The sequence below is a fragment of the Periplaneta americana genome, chromosome 10 (assembly GCF_040183065.1).
Source record: "Periplaneta americana isolate PAMFEO1 chromosome 10, P.americana_PAMFEO1_priV1, whole genome shotgun sequence".
In the NCBI taxonomy this organism is placed as follows: domain Eukaryota; kingdom Metazoa; phylum Arthropoda; class Insecta; order Blattodea; family Blattidae; genus Periplaneta; species Periplaneta americana.
This window is the reverse complement of record NC_091126.1, coordinates 57,827,438-57,848,864: the sequence shown is the minus strand read 5'-3', so window position 1 is coordinate 57,848,864 and position 21,427 is coordinate 57,827,438.

Here is a 21,427-nt window from a genome sequence, read left to right as displayed (position 1 = left end):
AAAAATGTTACTTTCATAATGTATTTCATAATTATTTACTACTGCGGAATTAGCCAAGTCCTATTGCGGATTTATCCGCACTGTTGCGGAATTACCCGAGTTGTTCTTTTTTAACTATAATGTATGTACAACTAAATATATTTGCATTTTATAGGTCTCTTTATCTCATTTGGTAATTAAAGGTTTCGTCCATGTCTGTCCATGTTTATTTTTCAATAAACATTTTAATAAAATATGATAGATTTACTTCTTAATATTGCGGAATTAGCCGAGTCTCCCCTAAGTTTTGTACTTTTCTAAGTTTCGATTTGTTACAAATTTTAACGCTACAATGTTTATGCAAGATCTATGAAATACAATAAATTAAATTAAATGTGTTGGTGCCGGTTTGAATTTCCAGGTTATAGAATAATTTTATCATTGGTTAGATTGAAACTTCATAGATACAAATTCGACCGAGTGAGGTCAATATTAATAGGGCTACGAAATCTATCGCATGCCATCCACCGAATAGGAAGTTAATCCAGTACTCCAGTGTCCTACATTTACGCCATGTAAAATAATTGTGTCCATGATTGAGATGTGTTCAGGCAGAAGTATCGGGCAGTTCCTTTCCTCACAGAGCTCAGTGCTGAGAGGCCACTGTCACTGCGGGCCAGCGTCTCGAGTGAGACCGCAGATGTGTGTAAAATGTCTGGTGATGCCCCAGAGGTTCGTAATTAAGAAATGAGAAAATATGGCATATCATAATGAGTCCATGGGATGTAGGCCTATTGAATCCGGGGCTGAAATGCGGACTGTGCTTCGAAATAAAGTAATTAGTATATCTGTACTTACACTTTGATTTGCATTACATGTTTTTCTCAGTTTATAAATTCTACTTAAATAACTTATTACTGGCTCCATTCCGCCCCTCATTATTGTCATAAACTTCTAATACCCTCGGTATAAAAACGTTGGTGATTATCACAACAATCTTAATTAACAACAAGGGGGAGGTTTGGTATTTGGGAGGTCTAGAATATTTTATATTTCTTGAGGCGAACTTTAAAAGCAGTCACGAGCTTTTCCAACCCTTCCCCTCGCTTCGGGGTTCATAATTACACGATAATCATGCAACAGCCCCCATTAGCTTCTCAGCAAGTGGAGAGAACTGGAGTTAAAGCCACCCAAACAGAAGCTTTATACCCCCACGCCTACAATATATTTTTATATATGTGTCTTATCTCGTACAAACAGGAAATTCCTCAAGTTTACAGATTCATAACATGAAGGGGGCGGGGAGGAACTGATGTGCCTGGTTTATTTCCTCACACCTCACTATTCCGCCTCTTTCTGGAGCCACTAATCACTCATCTGGTTTGTTTAGTCTGCTGGAATGTGTATCCTTCCCTTCAGTGTCAGCATATCCTTCCAGCACGCACTCAACCCAACAACTGTATGCGTAGAAAAACAAGTCACTATTTTGTGATCGGTTGTTAACAGTGATGTGAGAGAAAAGAGGTTCCTGCGTATTTTTTTCGGGAAAACTTCCGTCTGGTAAAATAAACATTTAATATTTAGTTCTTTGCTCTCCCTCGACTGAATTCCGATTACTCGTACCAAGTGAAAATTGTAGGCAGTGTTTGTAGAAAAACATAATTGAATATAAACATTACTTTCCACTGTAAATCAATTTAGTATACTTAGAAGACACAAAGTTATATATGAAGGATAACTATGATAGTTGTAAGACAAGCAATGAAACAGAGACGAGAAAATTGTTTCAGCAGCTCGAAACCGCTGGTGTCTTTTGGGGGGGGGGAGAATTGAAATCACTGCATGTACTGGAAATAATGACAACATTAAGATAAATAATGGATCGTATGCGAAGACTAAGACGAAGGCGGAAAAGAGAGAAGACTGGAGAATGCTGGGTTTGCAGTGATGGACCTGTCCTTTGGCAGAAAACTATGAATGAACGAATGAAAATATTTCAATTCTGCAATATACGAGCCTAATGGCCGGTTTGTCCAAGTATTGTTAGAAGACTTAACGACTGTTAAACCTTCAACAGTTTGTTAAATACAGTTTTTCCATTTGTTCAACACCAGTTTGGCTTAACAGATTCTTAACCGTTTGTTAACTTTAAATGTAGGATTTCAGGCCGTTAACTCATTTCACAAACAGTTAAACATGGCGGATAACACCACAGCTGTTCAGACAAAAGTTGTGAAAGTAACATGTTATGTTTCTCTTAGAGGAATGTTTAGAGTAAGGGACGGCTTCACCAAGCTTCAGTAAATCAGTCCAATGAAACATTAACTAGTACTGAACATTGAAATATTTACACGATTACGTTTGTATGTGAGCTGTCCGTAGACTTCAAGTCTAGCAGCTATATGTGCCTCGTCGCGCTGGTTACGTCATAACATCCCGATGGAGTAGTCAGTAGCGTGTTGGCTTGCCATCCCAGGGGCCCGTGTTCGGTTCTCGGCGGTAACTTTTTTTTTAACGTAACTAATTTTTATACATGTTGCCTTCCTTCTTTTTTTTTAATTTTGTGTAGTGGAACTTATTATTTCGCAACTCTGGCTCCACTAGGAGAATTTAAGAAACTCTTGGGAGATCAATTTTCTTCCCGAAATAAAACAAAGATAAACAAACAAATTAAAGAAATACACATGTGGATCTAATACATTGTCCACATGCCATCGGCGTCTATCACTGCCTGGCATTTTCGGGGCACTGAGTCCACCAGGTCGCGGAAATAGTTCTGGTCCTTCGCGAAATCTTTCCAGGTAACCAGAACTTGATCCCAGAACTGATCTGGATTTTGAGGTGGGATGTCTCGATATTTGTCAATCCCCTTTTTCATGCTTTTCCGTGAACCGTCTTTGAACGTTTATGACGGTGTGCGCGGGGTGATTATCCTGCTGTAAAATTAAATTTCCATCGGAAAGAAAACGATTATAAATTCCAAGAATCCAGCTCTTTCGCTTCTGTTTTAAGCCAGTGCAAACATATCTTATCGCTAGCTATAATATAACTCTAATAAATTAAAGTTAATATACCAATTAAGTTTTGTTATGTTTGAATGCACATTATGTATTAATTTACTAATATTTCTTAGGTACCGGTATGTAGTTATAATAATCACTTTCATGTCTTAAAATAAAACTCAGTTGTATGTTACCTAGTTGAAATAGGCCACTTGTTCCAATTCACTAGCTACTATTAACTCTAGATTCTATGTTATTAGCTCTTCAACTATAGCCGATGTCAATAGTGCTTCAAAATACGCAGTGAGTAAATAATAAAATGTTTCAGCAGCAATTGCTTCTTTAGGACGAAATTACATATAATTTATACATGAACCTAAATTAGAGAATTTTATATGATACGGAATTCTCCTCGGGGTTTTCTGTACAGTTGACTACACACACATTTGTGTAATTATTGTCACCTGGTGGTCATAATGCTGAGATTTTTCTAAACAGAAATTCGTATTTAGCATTATAAAATGTAACCATACATAATCATTATTATTATTATTCAATAGCATTCAATGCAACTTTCATTTATCAATTCTCTGTACTGTATGAATCATGGCTACTGTAATAGGTTACGATTTTACACATGTTTCATGACTTACTCCATAGTACAGAATTTAAATAATAATATCAGCCAATAAGAAGTTGTCTTATATATGCAAAATCATTACCAACTGCTGTTGAGTAGTTAGAATAGTATTAACGACAGTTAAAGTTAAGTGTTTGTTATTTTAAACAAAATTATGTTGGAAAAATGGAAAACATCTTAACAAAACGTTAAAAATAAACCAGCTGTTAATTTAACATTTGTTAAGCCAAATTAAACATTACTTGGAAAAACTGGCCATAAGACTTATACCTCTGCAATCAGAATGCTTCATCAAATGCTGAGGGTTTGACAACAGTTTTTGTAAGAAGAACCATCATCATCATCATCATCATCATGGTAGGCTGTCTCATGGCCTGTTCCGACTCAGAGAATCTCTTCATTTGGTTACCGGACGTCCTACGTCACCATAACCTTTTGGATTATAATTTAAAACCTGTTTTTATAGAATTATGGTCCATTCTTTGTATATGATTATACCAATTAATTTTATTTGTATATATTTTCTCTTTTAAATCATATATTCCTAATGTTTGTCTTATTTCATTGTTGCTCACTTGGTCACGTAAGGTAAGGCCTGCTACTCTTCTTAGAAATTTCATTTCACTTGTTTCAATTTTTCTAACATCAGATCTATTTAGAGCCCAGTTCTCAGATCCATACATCAACATTGGAACAGCCATAGTCTTATAAAATTTTAGCTGTGTATCAACGCTTGTCTTATTCGTCAATGTTCTACATATAGTGCCACACATGTATTGAAATTTATATAGTTTTTGTATTACATCATTATCTTTATTGTATGACACTTCACAACCTAAATAGTTAAAATGAGACACTTGCTCTATTGCTGCATTATTGATTATTATTTTCGATCTGATTGGTTTCTTACCTATAAAGGCCATTACTTTTGTCTTAGTATTTGAAATAAGTAGATTATAAGTAGCCATAGTATTATATAGTTGTAAGGAAGCTCTTTGTAGCTGATCTTCTGTTCCAGCGAATATAACCTGGTCATCTGCAAATAGTATCGTATCTAATTTTAAATTTGCCAATCTAAAATTCTCATTGAATTTTTCTTTCCATTCGCTAACGGCTGCGTCAATATATATATTAAAAATAGAAGGGGACAATGGGCAGCCCTACCTTATTCCTTGATTTATGATAACTGATTTTGTGCTTACCACATTGCCTCTGTCAATACTAATAAAAGTGCCAACATAAAAGCTCTGAATGGCACTAATAAGATGTCCAGGGTATCCTTTATTTCTCATTATATTCCATAACTTAGTTCTCAATACTTTATCAAATGCTTTGACGTAGTCTACGAATAATATATGTAAGAAGAAATCAAGATAAAACCATCCTTATTATAGAAATTAAATTAATTTGTATTTATACGATACTAGTAAGCGATATTTTACTACATTATTAACTTATTATTTCCAGAACATGAATTTTACCAGCAATCGAAATGTATTGGGAATAAATTTAAATAAGGAACAAAAAAAATCCTTTCCAGGCAGGATTCGAACCATGATAGTCTTAGTCACCAGTCTATCGTGCTCTGGAGTGAACAAGGCTCTGAAATCAGCTACAAGGGTCTGTCCGGTTTTTTTTGCCACTACTGTACATTTTGAAACACCACGTTCGTCTGACGAGTATTTATTTGTGTATTTTCTTCAATTTTGCGTGTGTTCTCAACATTCCATACCTTAGGTCTTCCAAGACGTTTCAAATCTTTAATGTCTCCTTAGCCATTAATAATAATAATAATAATAATAATAATAATAATAATAATAATAATAATAATGGTTTATTTCAACTTGCAGAGTTAAGGCCATTCGGCCTTCTCTTCCACTCAACCAGTATGATAGAAAATTACCACAATGCTATGAATATAACATAATTAATACAATACAATTCAAAGCAACACAATACTACAATACAAGACAATATAATATATAATTAATATAATACAATGACAATTGTTTTCATCTTAACAACACCAATAAAATAATTATGTAATAATAATAATAATAATAATAATAATAATAATAATAAGAGTAATAGTAATGATAGTCATACCTAAATTAAATTAAATTATTAAACTCGATCACAATTATAACTTCAGTTTGACTGCGCCCGTAAGAAATCGTTCAGCCTTTTCTTGAAAGTGGTTATTGTCTGGCAGCCCCTTATCTTCTGAGCTAGAGAATTCCATTCACGGGGGACTGAGACAGTAAAAGAGGATGAATAGTAGGATGTTCTATGAGCAGGAATTGCTGGGATTTGGCTCTCCTGCGACCTGGTGTTTAGATTGTGATTGGAGGATAAGTAGTTAAACCGGGAACGAAGATAATTTGGAGTAGAAGTGTGGAGAACTCGAAACAGAAGAGACAGCGAATGAAGTGTTCTACAGTTACTAAGTTGCAGCCAGGATAAAGATTTGAACGAGGGTGTAATGTGGTCAAATTTGTGAGCATTGCTGATGAATCTGACACTCATATTGTGCACACGCTGCAGCTTGTTCGAAAGGTCAGTTGTCAAGTCTGTAAGTATTACGTCGCAATAGTCAAACAGTGGTAGTACGAGGGTTTGCACTAAAGTGTGTTTTAATTCTGGCGGGAGGAAGTTTCTGAATGGGTTAAGAGAATGCATTATTGAAACGCTGGGGCCGTTGTTCTAAACTTTCACTAACTACACCTTCACCATCGACTTCATATATTCTTCGAGCCGCGGAATTAGTTCGTTTTCTTGTTTCTAATACTGCTTTAGGAGGACTCTTATATCAAACTTCATCACTTCCATTTTATATTCCTTTTATTAACAATATACGAGTATGACATGCTCACAATACGCATTAATAACCATAGCGTCCTGAAAATTGCATTGTCAAACTAAAAACAGTTAATTCTTACAATACAACGAACTTAAAAAAAACTGACATTACTTATGGGGCGACATAACACATTTTCTTTTAGTTTTTGTAGTATTTTTCCTAAGAAATTATGAGGCTGAACTGAGCTCCTGCTTTGGTTTCACACGCATGAAGAATGAAGCATGTCTTGTGTGACGATAAACGTCATCTGGAGCAATATTTCAAGAGAAAACGTAAAAAGGAAAGGATCAACAGTCTAGTCACTTTGATCAGGAATGTTTACAGGGGAGGGGGTTTCTCACCCTATTACAAGGGCACACGAACACGTGTTTATTCTTCACCCTTTTCATTATTCAAGAACGCTGAAGCATGTCTCTGCAACACTCAGCGACTGCCAACGTTATCTCCTCATCTATTTAAGAGTTTCCCACTTAAAGGTTCTGAGAGCTGGAAGTGACATGTGTAAATGCTTCAACTAATGTAAAGATACACAAAAACCTTCAGAACTTATTTTCTAAGCTAAACACCAGAGATTAGTGCAAAACGTTTAACAACTTCACACTACGTCTAATGAACAAACATGACGATTTATTAGAAGACTCTTTGCAACTTCAGAGGATATTCATAGATGAGAGTTGCAACGATAATGAAGCAATAGTGGAATGAAAATGGCAGCAGACACGAAACAAATTTTTCCATCTCCTATGTTACTTTGAATTCTTCTGTGCTGATCACCACAAGCGTTTAATTAATATTTGAGGAGAAAAATTCGCTCCGGCGCCGGGGATCGAACCTGGGTCCTTGGTTCTACGTACAAAGCGCTCTGACCACTGAGCTACTCCGAATTCAATCCTCAGCACCGGATCGAATCTTCCTCCTTCAGTGTTTCCCTTTGTGGCCTGACTCCAAGTCAGGCATATACGTTGACATTTTATGTCCTAGGCAACTGCCATTATACAAAGGGCGCACTCAACTGAGTGTCTTGTTTGGCCGGGATTCCGCAGCTCAGTGGTAAGAGCGCTTGGTACGTAGAACCAAGGACCCGGGTTCGATCCCGGGCGTCGGAGCGAATTTTTCTCCTCAAATATTAATTGTCAACATTATAGATATTATTCTGTAGGACAAATTAATAAAAAATCTTTAATGACCACAAACGTTGCTAATGAAGCGTAGTGGAATAGGCCTACATAATATGATCATGATGATGATGATGATGATGATTATTATTATTATTATTATTATTATTATTATTATTATTATTATTATTATTATAGAATTAAGAACATGTAAGAAGAATGTCCGACAGAAGATTTCCAAAAACAATATGGAGTGGGAGGTAGAAGGTCAAAGTATTAAAGGCTGATTAATAATTAAAAATGTATGATGTACGAGGTGCAATGTAGCATGAAAAATCTTGAAATCTGGAAGGAAGATGCTGCATACATAAAACATTCCTAGTATAAATTTCTCTCTTCAAGTTATATGTGTAATATTTAATTTTTCTAAGATTTTGTATCTGTATCTTTCGGCAGAGGAAAACCATAGCATTAAGTAAATAAAGAAACAAACCAACAAGCAAACATGTAAATAAATAAATAAATAAATAAATAAATAAATAAATAAATAAATAAATAAATAAATAAATAAATAAATAAATAAATAAATAAATAAATAAATAAATTTTATTGCTGACTGAGAATATATTTAACTTGTCACATACACTATCCTAAGATAGTCTGAAAAGTACGACATGAATATTAATTTTTCAAAACTAATGTCACAATCTTTACGAGGAAAACAACTTTTATTATTTTCAATATTTAATTTAAATCATAACTAAATTCACAGAAATAATAATATGAAAATTCTTGATAAATTCTTTGACAATAAACTTAATTTTCACAGGCATACATACATACATACATACATACATACATACATACATACATTGAGTAGGCCTAGGTAGCGCAGTTGGTACAGCGCTGGCTTTCTGTGTTCGAGGTTGTGGGTTTAATCCCGGCGCAGGTTGATAGCATTTAGACTAAGTGTGCTTAAATGCTACAGGCTCATGTCAGTAAATTTACTGGCATGTAAAAAAACTCTTGCGGGACAAAATTCCGGCACACCGGCGGCGCTAATATAACCTCGGCAGTTGCGAGCGTCGTTAAATAAACCATAATTTAAAATTTCACATGCATGCATAAATACATACATACATACATACATACATACATACATACATACATACATACATACATACATACATACATACTACTCGGGACAGCTATTTTTACCTGTGGAGTGTTCATAAATCAACTCGACTACGCTGTGATAGAGGGAGTACACTCAACAGAAAATTGATGCAATCGTTGCTGCTCTGTCAGTGTGCCGAAAGGAAGTTACTTCGGAACAGCATTCCCAACCCTGAGGCTAGATTGGATCGTACAATTGGTTCAAAATTATCATAATTTTTATTGGGAGATCGTATACTACATATAAAATAGGCCTGTTTTGATTACTTTATCTTTTGATTATTTTATCTAAACTCCCTTTACAGTGTTTTATTTAAAATATTGTTTTTTATTTCTCATAAGGAAATAATTGTTAAAAATTAAATATCAGCACATAAAATTATTTTTAACACTATTGTCTCCTTACCTTGGGAGGATCCTCAGAAGAATCAACGGCAGGAACAAAAGAGCCAGAACTTACATCTAGACATTTTACAGTTCGTTTCATCAGAGCAAAACCAGACTTTAAATTAAGGAATTGTTTACCATAATTTTCTACAATTTTGTTTTCCTTCTGTATATTTAGATACATCGGAAGTAGATTTTTTGGGAGTAGGACCTAATAGAACCACTATGACTATTTTCTGATTCCATTGCCACTATTTCACGTCAGAACATATCACAATGACATCTGATTTCTTACTGCCCGTGCACTACCACGAAACACGACTGATACAAGCAAGTCCTGTAATAGGCTGTTCCTTGTTCCTTTGTATGTACAAAATAGGCCCATATAATGAATATATTTATTCCCTTTTTCTGTTATGGGGTTCTCAAAACATTGAAACCAACTTATTTATGTTTAGTTCTTCAGAAAATTTCTGCACCCATTTGCAGACAGCACGATCAACGTGACCGCCATCGCTTGCTATTCGCGGGCAGCATTTCTGTATGAATATCCATTTCTGCTAGAACTCTTGCCCAGAAAAATCTCACAGCGGAGCATTACTCGACAGTGTTATACTCATGAGGTATCGCCACATTCAAACTGCTGCTTCTTTGTTTCTCTGGTGCGCACATCGATCACCTTGGCAGCTCAATGACACTATCATCTATTGGTGTTAGCTTCAGATACTCATTGAAAACTTAGGTCGTTACTTCGATTTGTAAGAAACTGCTGTACACAGACAGGTAAATAAACGAACAGACTTTCTCGGTTTTAAGTAGGGTAAAAACGTGTAGGCCTATTTTCTTGAATATGTCGAAGTTCAATTTCTTGCAGAATCACAAAACTCTCACACATTACGTGTATTGAGAAAGCAAAACACTACATATTCCAGATCCTTAAAATTTATGAAATGAATAGAAATCCGGCCACTTCTGAGAAAAACTCTTAACAGGGCTGCAAATAAACCGAATTCTAAGTGAGAATCACAGAAATGATCGAATAGGTGTGAACAGCTAAATAGAATCTAGTACTGGATGTACACTGATGGACATAAAAAAGCGCAACACTTCGATTTTTTTTTAGAAAATTAATTTTTATTTTATATTTTTGTATATTATTTTATTATTTTATAGTGCAGTACTAAGTTTTATTCGAATTTAAAATTATGTTTATGAAGGAAAGTTTATTTTTATAAAAATTTGATTGAATATTTGCAAGAAGGACATAAATAACACAAACCGTTCACACGATTTTGTTCCGAAAACTCATTCGTTACCCATTCTAACACTTGTTTTTGGTTAACTGCATTTCACTGACAGTTTCTTTTCACCTTTAGAAGCGTGTATGTCACCTCTCGCATTAATTACATCATTCAATCCCTCTGGGATGCTCCTGTTCAGTGTTGCAATATTCTAATGAAGAATCAGTTTCCACTCTTTTTGGAAACCCTCCCGCATGGTTTTGTAGGGTGTCTTTTAATGTTGGCGGACTCTTCTTCCCAGACCGCCCCACAGCTGCTCGATAGCATTCAAATCCGGACATTGAGCCCATTCCATGACATGAATCCCACCTCATTCTGGAACTGTTGCACATATTGGACCACATACGTCCGTGCGATGTTGTGTATCAGCAGAAAACCATCACCAACAAACGCAGCAAATGGCAAAAGATATCCCTGAAGGATTCCCTGCACGTACCGATATGATGTAAGGCTTCCATTCTCAATGAAGTCCAGCTCTGTCCTTGTGGTCGAGCTTATCCAGGCCACACCATCACAGAACCACCATAGAAAGTGACCCCGGACGAAAATGTGCAGGAAAATAGACCTATCTATCACCAGGTCCCCTTCACATACATACTGTATATTTTCGTCTAGGGTCGCCTTCCAGAGTGGTTCTGTGACGGTGTGGGCTGGAATAAGCTTGATGGCAAGGACAAGGCTGGTCTTCATCGAGATCGAGATTGGTAGGCTACGAGCAGAAAATCATTCAGGAGTATGTTGTGTCATTTGCTCCATTTATTGGTGATGTTCTTCTGCTGAAGCACGGCATCGCAAGGCCGCATGTAGCCCAATATGTTTAACAGTTCCAGAATGAGGTGGGATTCATATCATGAAATGGTCTGCTCGAAGTCCGGATTTGAATGACATCGAGCAACTGTGGGACGGTCTGCGAATAAGGGTCCATCAGCATTACCAAGACTCCCTAGAAGACCATGCGGGAGGCTTGCCAAGAAGAGTGGGAACTGATTCCTCAGAATTATATTGAAACATTGATCAGAAGCATTCCTGAAAGGTTCAATGGCGTAATTAATGCGAGAGGGACAATAAAAGTGAGAAGAAAGTGTCAGTGAAATGCAGTAAACAGAAAACAAATGTTAGAGTGGATAACGAATGAGTTTTCGGAACAAAACCGTGTAACCAGGTTGTTTTACGTATGTCCTTCTAACAAAAATACAATCAATTGTTATAAGAATAAGCTTTTTTTCGTAAACAGAATTTTAAATTCGACTAAAACTTAATATTGCAACATAAAAGAATAAGATAATATTCAGAAATATAACATAAATCTTAATTTTCAAGAAAAAAATGAAGTGTTGCGTTTTAGTGCCTGTCAGTGTATATATCACTCTTGGCCTATATTACATACAAACACAGTAGTGCGGAATGTACGTACGTACAAAATGAAGTTGCCCACTGCGCAATGACCCGCTGGTAAACGCAGTGGGTAGCAAGCAATATGCAACCAACAAATAACTTAGCAAGCTAGGAAATGTACGCATTCACGCGACAAATAACATTGTTATGTGTCCACTGAGATTTTTATTATTGCTATTATTGTCTCTATCATCCTTAAATCAATGCATTTAAAAATCAATAAACGGTACTGTATTTCCGTTGGGCGGGCAATGGGCTTAAGTCATTAATTTTTGTGATATAAGATTTAATTTTATATTCCTTCATTAAACCCGTTTTCTAAGAGAGATCCTAAAACCAGTGATGTCAATAATAAAGAAAATCATGACATAGCCGAAACATGTCACATTTATGACCTCCTATAAATTTTGCATTGAGTGACTTAAGTCCTTTTGCCCGTCCACCAGAGACGACGGTGTTCAGACGAAAGGGCTTACCCCACAAAATATATATATTTTTTTCAGAAAGAGCTATAATTAAATTTTAGCACATTTTTATTATGATGAAAGATGAGTGGAACAGAGAAAAATTCTCTCCGGCATCAGGATTTGAACCCGGGTTTTCAGCTCTATGTGCTGACGCTCTATCCACTAAGCCTCACCGGATTCCCAACCCGATGTCTGTTCCACTCATCTTTCATCATATGATGACGCAGAATATCTGCACGGAAATATCATAATATGTACTTCGGTACATCATAATACATTTTTATTAGTTATTTTATATGAAAAAAATGTAAAAATATTTGTCAAAACACATATCTTCACGTTTTGTTAGATACATTTTAACTAATTATACCAATCACAGCAAAAAATGTCACATTTAAGAAATGAGGGTTAAGCCCTTTTACCTAAACATCACCGAATTATATTTCAGTCCGTCTTAAGAATTACATATCTCTCAACTTTTAGTCTTCATAATTCGGACTACAAAGTCATTTTGCTGCAAATACAGGTTTCGAGATTTTCTTTAGCGTATTGACATCAAGAAGTCGATTATGGTATTCCATTTTCAGTCTATGTACGAGTATTTACTGCTATTCACATTAAACTATTATGAAAACCGTTGGAGATGAAGATAACCTCCAATTTACAATAAGATATTGAATTATTAACGTCTCTTTTAAAGTAATATGTGTGTATCTAATGCCCCCAATTCACTTGCGTGATTCGGGTTCCATATATTGCGGATAGATGGCAGGACTGTTACTCATTTTCTAGTTGTACACCTCTTCGGCGGGCCACGCTGTACATGATGTGTATCTGTGAAGAGTTCTGTCGTGTACTAGGGTGTGTGTATGTGTAAGTGTTGGTGCAAGTGTAGTCTGAGGAATGGGCGACTATGCAGATGAAGATGAGGAAGGGAGAAGGGGACGCAGCCTACTCCTGTCGAATAGCACCAAGGGGCCACCAGGTTTAACGTCCCCATCCGACGGACGAATCACTATTAACAGTGACATATGCCTTCTCTTCGTATGCACTGCGGAGAGATTTGAGATTATTATTATTATTATTATTATTATTAATTTTATTATCATTATTATTATTATTATTATTATTATTATTATTTTCAGAGGATGGCGTTCATCTAATGATTCCCAACTAATATCTGAAATAATAATAATAATAATAATAATAATAATAATAATAATAATAATAATAATAATAATAATAATAATATTTATCCATTGTCGCATATATTAACATGTAGCCATTATTTGTGCCTCTGCCTACATTTTGGCGATTATGATGAATCCTGTTCTGAAGTTGGAGCACCTATTAAGTCGGATTCTGTTAGACCCGTATGATAGGATGACTAAGTATGGAAGTAGGCAGGATGAATGAAGACTAGAGTGACAATGACAGCAAAATGAACCCAGGGTACGGCGCCGAAAGTAACCCAGCGTTTGCTCTTAATAGTTTGAAAGAAAACACCGGACAAACCTCAACCAGGCAAATTTTCTCAACCAGTATTCGATCCCAGGCCCGCTAGTTCGCAGTCAGACACAATGACTACTAGTCCAAAACGGTAGAGATAATAATAATAATAATAATAATAATAATAATAATAATATTTTTATTTATTTATTTATTTACTAATATTTATTGTGCTGTACAATAGCCTGGAGTCTATAACAGTTCAGCACAAGATTTACAGTGAAAAAGGAATTACAAAAGCAGTGCATACAAGTAATTATTGAAATTAGAGACAAATACAAATAAACAATTATGACAAAATGAATAGATAACTGCAAAATACATGATACAGAAAAGCTAAAAACAACACAAAGGGATGAAATTGAAATGAATGTGATTTTGATGAGTAGGTTATGCTTAATATAAGAATAACCAAACAACAAACTATACATTAAACGGACCTGAATTAATACAATGTAATTAAATTTTGAATACAAATAATTTACAATAATGACGAAAGAAAATTTCAAATAAGTGAGTAAATTAAATTTTAATGTTAATCACTGGATGCATATAAATAAAAAAGTAACAATAATGATAAAGTAAAAAAAAAAAATAAAAAATGAACAGAACTTGAAGAATTTTCCTCTAATCTATGATATACAGTATTATACTATGAGAATGATAGTGATGATACAATGATAATTAACTATAATGTCTGAAAGAATACATAAATGATAAATCATTGAAAAGAGCAAACCAAGTCTATACATTGAAAGAATCGAATTCGCAGCCAAGAATATTAGCAATTTTAATGCATCTGGAGACTGGTGAAAGAAATTTTGAATTTATAGTATAGAAAAGTTTGTGGGCTCTCATATCTTTCGTTGGAATACGTAAGGTAATATTGTTTAAGGAGGAGTCACAGGATATATCACCTTTGAAGACCTTACAAAAGAACAGATGATCTAGCTCATGGCGTCTATCACATAGGTTTTGACAATTAAAATATTAACATTTTCTCTTGTAACTATACTCGGAATTAATGGGCAGAAATTTGAATGAACATAAAGATATAAATTTTCTTTGTATATTTTCTAATTCTGCCGTATCTGTAGTTTTAATCGATTTCCAAGCTACAGATGCATATTCGAGTTTGAATAATAATAATAATAATAATAATAATAATAATAATAATAATAATAATAATAATCTTCTTCTTCTTCATGGAATTAGGCCTTTGACCTTTTTCCACATCAAGAGATTGTATCTTTCCATCTTGTAATTGAACGTCCTACTTCCCTTTTGCCTTTAGGTTGATATTGAAGTGTCAGCTGTGGAATCTATTATGTGGCATCCTTTCAATGTGTTCTAACCAGTTAGTTCTTATTTGGTTTATTCTGTAATTTACGTTGTATATATTTAATTGTATTCTTATGTCTTCATTATGTTTTTTGTCTAAGGAAAGAAAGAATTTCATTTCAGCTGTCTCTATTTTTCTCCTGTCTGATCTATTAAGTGTCCAGTTCTCACAGGCGTACGTTAACAAAGGTACTGTCATTGTTTTGTAAAATTTTAGTTGAGTGGTTCTTAATGTTTCATTTTTTAATATTCTTCTTATTGTTCCACACATATTATAGAATCTATTTATTTTTATACTGATATTTTTTGGCAGTAGGATACATTGCATCCCAAATAGTTAAAGTTATTTACTTGTTCCATTATTTTTCCGTTAATCACTATTTTGCATCTTAATTGGTTTGTCCCTTCAAAAGCCATAACTTTTGTTTTTTGTTCCAAAATTCTCATATCATACTCGTTAGCTATTTGAGTTAATTTAAATATAGCAATTTGTAAATCATCTTCTGTGTTGCTTAATATTACTTGGTCGTCCGCAAACAGTATAGTGTTGAAGGCTTTGTCATTTATTTTATTTTAAAATTATTACGTAATTGTTTCTGCCATTGTTTAACGACGTCAATAAATAAATAAATAAATAAATATATATATATATATATATATATATATATATATATATATATATATATACTAAACAATGCTGGGGGACATTGGGCACCCTTGTTTGACACCTTGATTTGTTTTAATTATTTTATTACTATCATTTATTGATACATTTGTAGCGTAGTATAGACTCTGGATTGCTCTTGTCAAATGTTCTGGATAGCCTCTTCTATGCATTATTTCTCAGAGCTTGCTTTGTGATAATCTATCAAAGGCTTTCTCGTAATCTATAAATAATATATAAGTTGGAAGGTTAAATTCTCGTCTTTTCTGGATAATCTGTTCTATTACGAATATACAGTCTAAACAAGAGCGCCCTTTTCGAAATCCATTCTGTTCTTCTGTAAGCATATATTAATTTATTATATTTAATCGACGAGTTATTATCTTGGCGAGTAGTTTAAAGGTTGTGTTTAATAAACATATGCCTCTGTAGTTTTGACAGTCATTCCTATTTCCTTTTTTAAATATTGAATATACAGTATCTCCTCTCTTCCATTCATCTGGAATTTTACATATCTTCCAACAGATATTTAGTATTTCTAAAAATTAATAATAATAATAATAATAATAATAATAGCAATAATAATAATAATGACTATCATTTCGGTAAATTCGGTGCTGATTTGTGCAGTAAAACTCTGGAGAAGGTGGTAGCTAAATAGTAAAAGAAAAAAAATAGGAAGAGAGGAATAGAACATGACAAGAAAGCGATTATCGGGCAGACAGCGGTTTGGTTTTGATAATGAAGACAATACTTCGTCGTTAAAATGAAAGTTTAGTGAGGTTTGTCGGAATCGTCAAACTAACAAAGAAGGTTCCTAATATGACGGTAAAGACCACTTACTTCATCGCTAGCGAGCCGTTTAACCGTATAACTAGTCACAAGAAAATTGCAATAATCCCCCACCTGAAAGATGTAACCCCAAATTGATATATAGGCGGAATCCGAGGAAGGTTATAAATCACACGAGTTTTGGAATGTAAATACTTGAGTGCGGAGGGATGGGTCGGAACCTGCTCGACGGGACGGGAAAGGACGAGTGGGACTTACCTACCACATGTGAGCGCAGCAATTTCGGAGCATAAGGCTATTAATTGATACACTCAATTAATCCCATCGCGTAATTATAACAGTAAACTCCGCTATGGGTGTGATCTCCAATTAAGAAATCAATTAGGCTTTTAATACATTAAGTCAAAACGTATTTTTAAGTTCACTAAAAAAAGGTGAAAGACGAGAACCCTATTTCTAATTCAGAAATAATGGTTACAAAATTTGTACATTCTATTTATGTCACATTTTTGCATGTATTAAACCCATACTTTTCTATTAATGTCACTATGATGGTGTGAATTTCGATTTACCTTAAGTAGATTTTCACGTATCGATGGTGTTGAACGGCAACCTCTCTCAACATATAATTCAATTTTACAAGATAGCGAAAAACATTTTAATGTCTTGATAACGAACAAATATCTAACATAAGTTGGTATTTTAAATTTTCTTCTTGCAAACTTCGTATCCATGCCTGGACATAAGAAGTTCTTGCAGAAGATTTTACTTTAATAGGTTATTTTACGACGCTTTACCAACATCTAAGGTTATTTAGGGTCTGAATGTGATGAAGGTGATAATGCCGGTGAAATGAGTCCGGGGTCCAGCACCGAAAGTAACCCAGCATTTGCTCATATTGGGTTGAGGGTAAACCCCGGAAAAAATCTCAACCAGGTAACTTGCCCCGACCGGGAATCGAACCCGGGCCACTTGGTTTCGCGGCCAGACGCGCTGACCGTTACTCCACAAGTGTGGACTTGCAGAAGATTCCGAAAGACTTTTTTTATGGAAAAAGTGAAATCTCATTTCGTTATTTATTTCTTTAAATACGAGGTTGCTTTTCAAAACCATCGATATCCTATTTCTGGCAATTTGGAGATAGTTATGTGCCACATTAAGAATTTAATTTCATAACTGGCGTGCATTTGAAGCTTCACAGCAGCTATCGTGGTTTAAGAGACAACAGTGATGATAGTGGACGTAGTTGCTGTTGTCGTCGTTGGTGTTGGTGTGGTGGTGGAGGATTGCAATGGTGGTATTACTCGACCGAGGCGAGTGGAGCCGTGGGCGTTATGTGAACTATAGCGATGACGTTATACTAAAGCAGGAGCAGTACAAGTGGCGCTCCAGGATGGAGGACTTCACTGGCCTCGGTCGAGTAATAAAAACGGTATCTAATAATCTTAGTGATATTGCCACCACGGTGATCTAGTGACTAGAGCTCTGGACTTATAGGGTGCTATTCATAGACATTTCGCTAGCTCGCGCTACGAGCGTGCTAAACTAGCCCCGGCTATCGACTGGTTACTTGTACAGGATTAATATCATATCATATATCGCTAACACTGGTTTATGAATACGAAAAACGTTAGTTCGCTGATCATCCATCGGAAGCCCGCGCTAAGAATGTCTATGAATATAGCCCATAATCTCTTGAACCTGGCTTCGATCCCCCGCTTACCCCCGATTTATAATTTGTGTTGGGCAAGCCCGTGATCCAGGTAACACAGGGGTTTTCTCCGGGAGTTCCGGTTTCCCTGCTGCATCCCAACATATCTTCATCATCTCATACCATAGCAGGCGTAGCGCAGACCACCTCTTATGGCGCACCCTAGGCAACAACTCTGTCGGTAAACTGGTGTACAAACTGGCATAACCTATGGCGAATTATGGCCTCATTTCCCCAAATAACATCTGTCATCAAATTCCAGCGACGCTACATAAATTAGTATTTGATACAGCATCGTTAACCAACCTACTAAAAGAACATAAAAGTTCACCTGCAGGTTTAAATGAGCATTCTTTCTTTCACAATTCGCATCACACTAGCCTCTCCTATTCTGGTTTCTTGTTGACTTCATTCTTGTCTTCTCGCTCTGGAGCGCTGATTCAAAATTTGTATTTGGCAATTCTTTGTCATGTCCTTACATGGCAATTCTTTTCTGTCGAATTATAAGGAGAGTTTTATTTCAATCTTTTGATTTGCAAGACACTCTGTATATTTTCTTAATTTCCCATTCTGATAGTGTTCTAATTCGGAATGTTAATCATAATTACCCTCACAATCACGATCACTCAATTTTTGTGGGTCGACTTAAAAGTAAATTTTTCGAAAATTCTCTCCGGTTTCCTCTTAACTTCTTCCTTCGATCTATGTCTGACTTGCGTCTAACGAGTTCCCGGTCCAAGTATTTTTTCCTTGCCACTTAATTTCTAAAACTTATGTTAAAAACATTACACATTTCTATAATTTTAAAATGTAGAAATCATTGCAATATTTCGAAATAATGATAGAATTTACTAGATTTTCAGGATTTTTCTAGGTATGATTGTATCCTTTGTTAACAATTGCATCTATTTTCCTTAGAAATCTCAACACGTTTGCTTTACACTTCTTGGATTGGTAGCTAATTCCCATTCTTTAACATTATCATCTCATTAAACATTTATAACTTCGATTGTTTCTTTATTAATACATTTTATTACTCCATTTTGCGGTGAAGTAAATATAAATCAAAAAGTACTAAAACGCAGTCTTTCCTCTTTAATGTTAATTCCATTAAACCATCATGTCCAGCAGCGTAGGGAAAGAAATAAAGTTTGATGTCACAAATGTTTAATAACAAAGCTGCTGCAATGTGCTCTAACTCATCTTTAGGGGGATGCTTTATGCGAGAGTCATTGCTACAGCAAGAAATGTAAGCTGTACTATCATAAAAAGATGAGAGACGACGCAGCCGTATAAACGTTTTCTTAAGAAAACGATATCTGTGCGCGTTATTCATTAAGAAAGGAAGGAAGTTGTACGTCATAGCTCCGCGAAATTAACTCGTAATGTAGCAGGGCTGCTTTTTCCGTCGCTTACTTTTGTCTCTTACCGCAGTGAAAGGCATGCGGACTCCAAATCCGAATTCAACTAATTCCAATCCTTATACCTTATACTCTAAAGGTACAAGCACAGTCTACTATATACAGTCACGAAGCTTGAGTTTTGAGGGTGCTAGAAACAATAGACTGTGACGGTACTATTTTGCATTGCCTGTAATGAGGCGATATTAGCGATCCTAGTGGTGAGAAACTATTTAATGTTTGCATATTTACTACGTATTGAGCTTCGCGACTGTATATACTAGACTGTGGTACAAGGATTATGTCACTTCAATCTTTTGTCTGTTGCAATTATATACAGAGTGGAAGTGAAATAACCTTGCAGATTTTCAGAGCGAATAGCTCATGTTGTATGTAACAAGAAAGTGTAATACCTTATTGGTGGAAAGTCCATGGTTTTCTGAGAAAAAAAATATCCCAAATGTTTAACACCCTATTATTCCGTAACTATTGCAAGTAGAATAGTGATTTTCATAAATATCGGTAGAAAATCTAATAAAGAATCATTTATCCCACAGGTGTAATTGAATAGCATGGACGGTTTTCGTGTAAATTTAATTAAAAACCACTAATTTGAAGCCACTGACCGAAGATACCACCTTGAAACATTGTAGCCAGAAAGGGAGATGGAAAAAGGCAGGCAGAACTGAGTTCGTTGACCTCTCTATAAGTGAATAACAGTGAAGTTTAAGTTTTATAGTTTGGAACAGATTCTAAAATCTATCCCTCATTCCACTGAAGGCTTTACTTCACACAACGGAAGTAATATAAAATGTTTGACAGCAGCTTAGTTTAAGTGAGAACTTTGACCGCTACTGTTCTTTTGTCGGTACGAGGGTGTCTTTAGAATTAATTTTTGGAAGGGAGGAAACTTTCACAATGTCCTGGACAGGACGTTGTGTCCTCAACATGGTTCGGAAGGGATGTCTACTGCAGTAGACAGTATTTTTAACACAAATATTGCAAGAAAGAAAGGCCGCGCCCACAATTTGTTTTGTCATTCATACTCCCTCATCTGGAAGATCTGGTAACAAAAGTGAAGCGCGGAAGGAAGTGGAGATGGAGAATGAAGGCACTGACATGGACCACCCCTGATTGAAACACATTGTAAACCCTAATTAAAAACTATATTTTTCCCTTAAAACATTCATTTTGATGCATGTTCTTTTCCTTTACCTTACCTAAATTCCAGGAAGTTGCCTCCTCTCTCCAAGAGTTGCAGGGCAGTCATTGAAACAAGGTGACTAATTTTTAAGAATTTGTGGTGTGAGTACGGTGAATAATATTTAAATGTCATTTTCTTTTAATTTTGTCATTTTTCCATTAGTTTAAGGGGATTTTAATGATATTTTAAGTAGACTTTTAGGTCATCAACATCCGCACCCTACTCATCAATGTACTAAAACACAAATAGAGAAAGACGTCAATTCCTATGATGAAATTCGATCCCGCAGTCGTACAATCCCCGTTTCTTCAAGACATTGCAGTAAACAAGAACACTTTCCTATAAATTTCCCGTTTAAGAAAGCTGAAACTTAATATTAATTAATATTTCTAGAATCTTTTATTATTTCAAGTTAGAGGCATGGAGAGTATTTTTACATGGTGATCCACAGCTGCCACATTTTTAAAGTATATAGGATCATAGG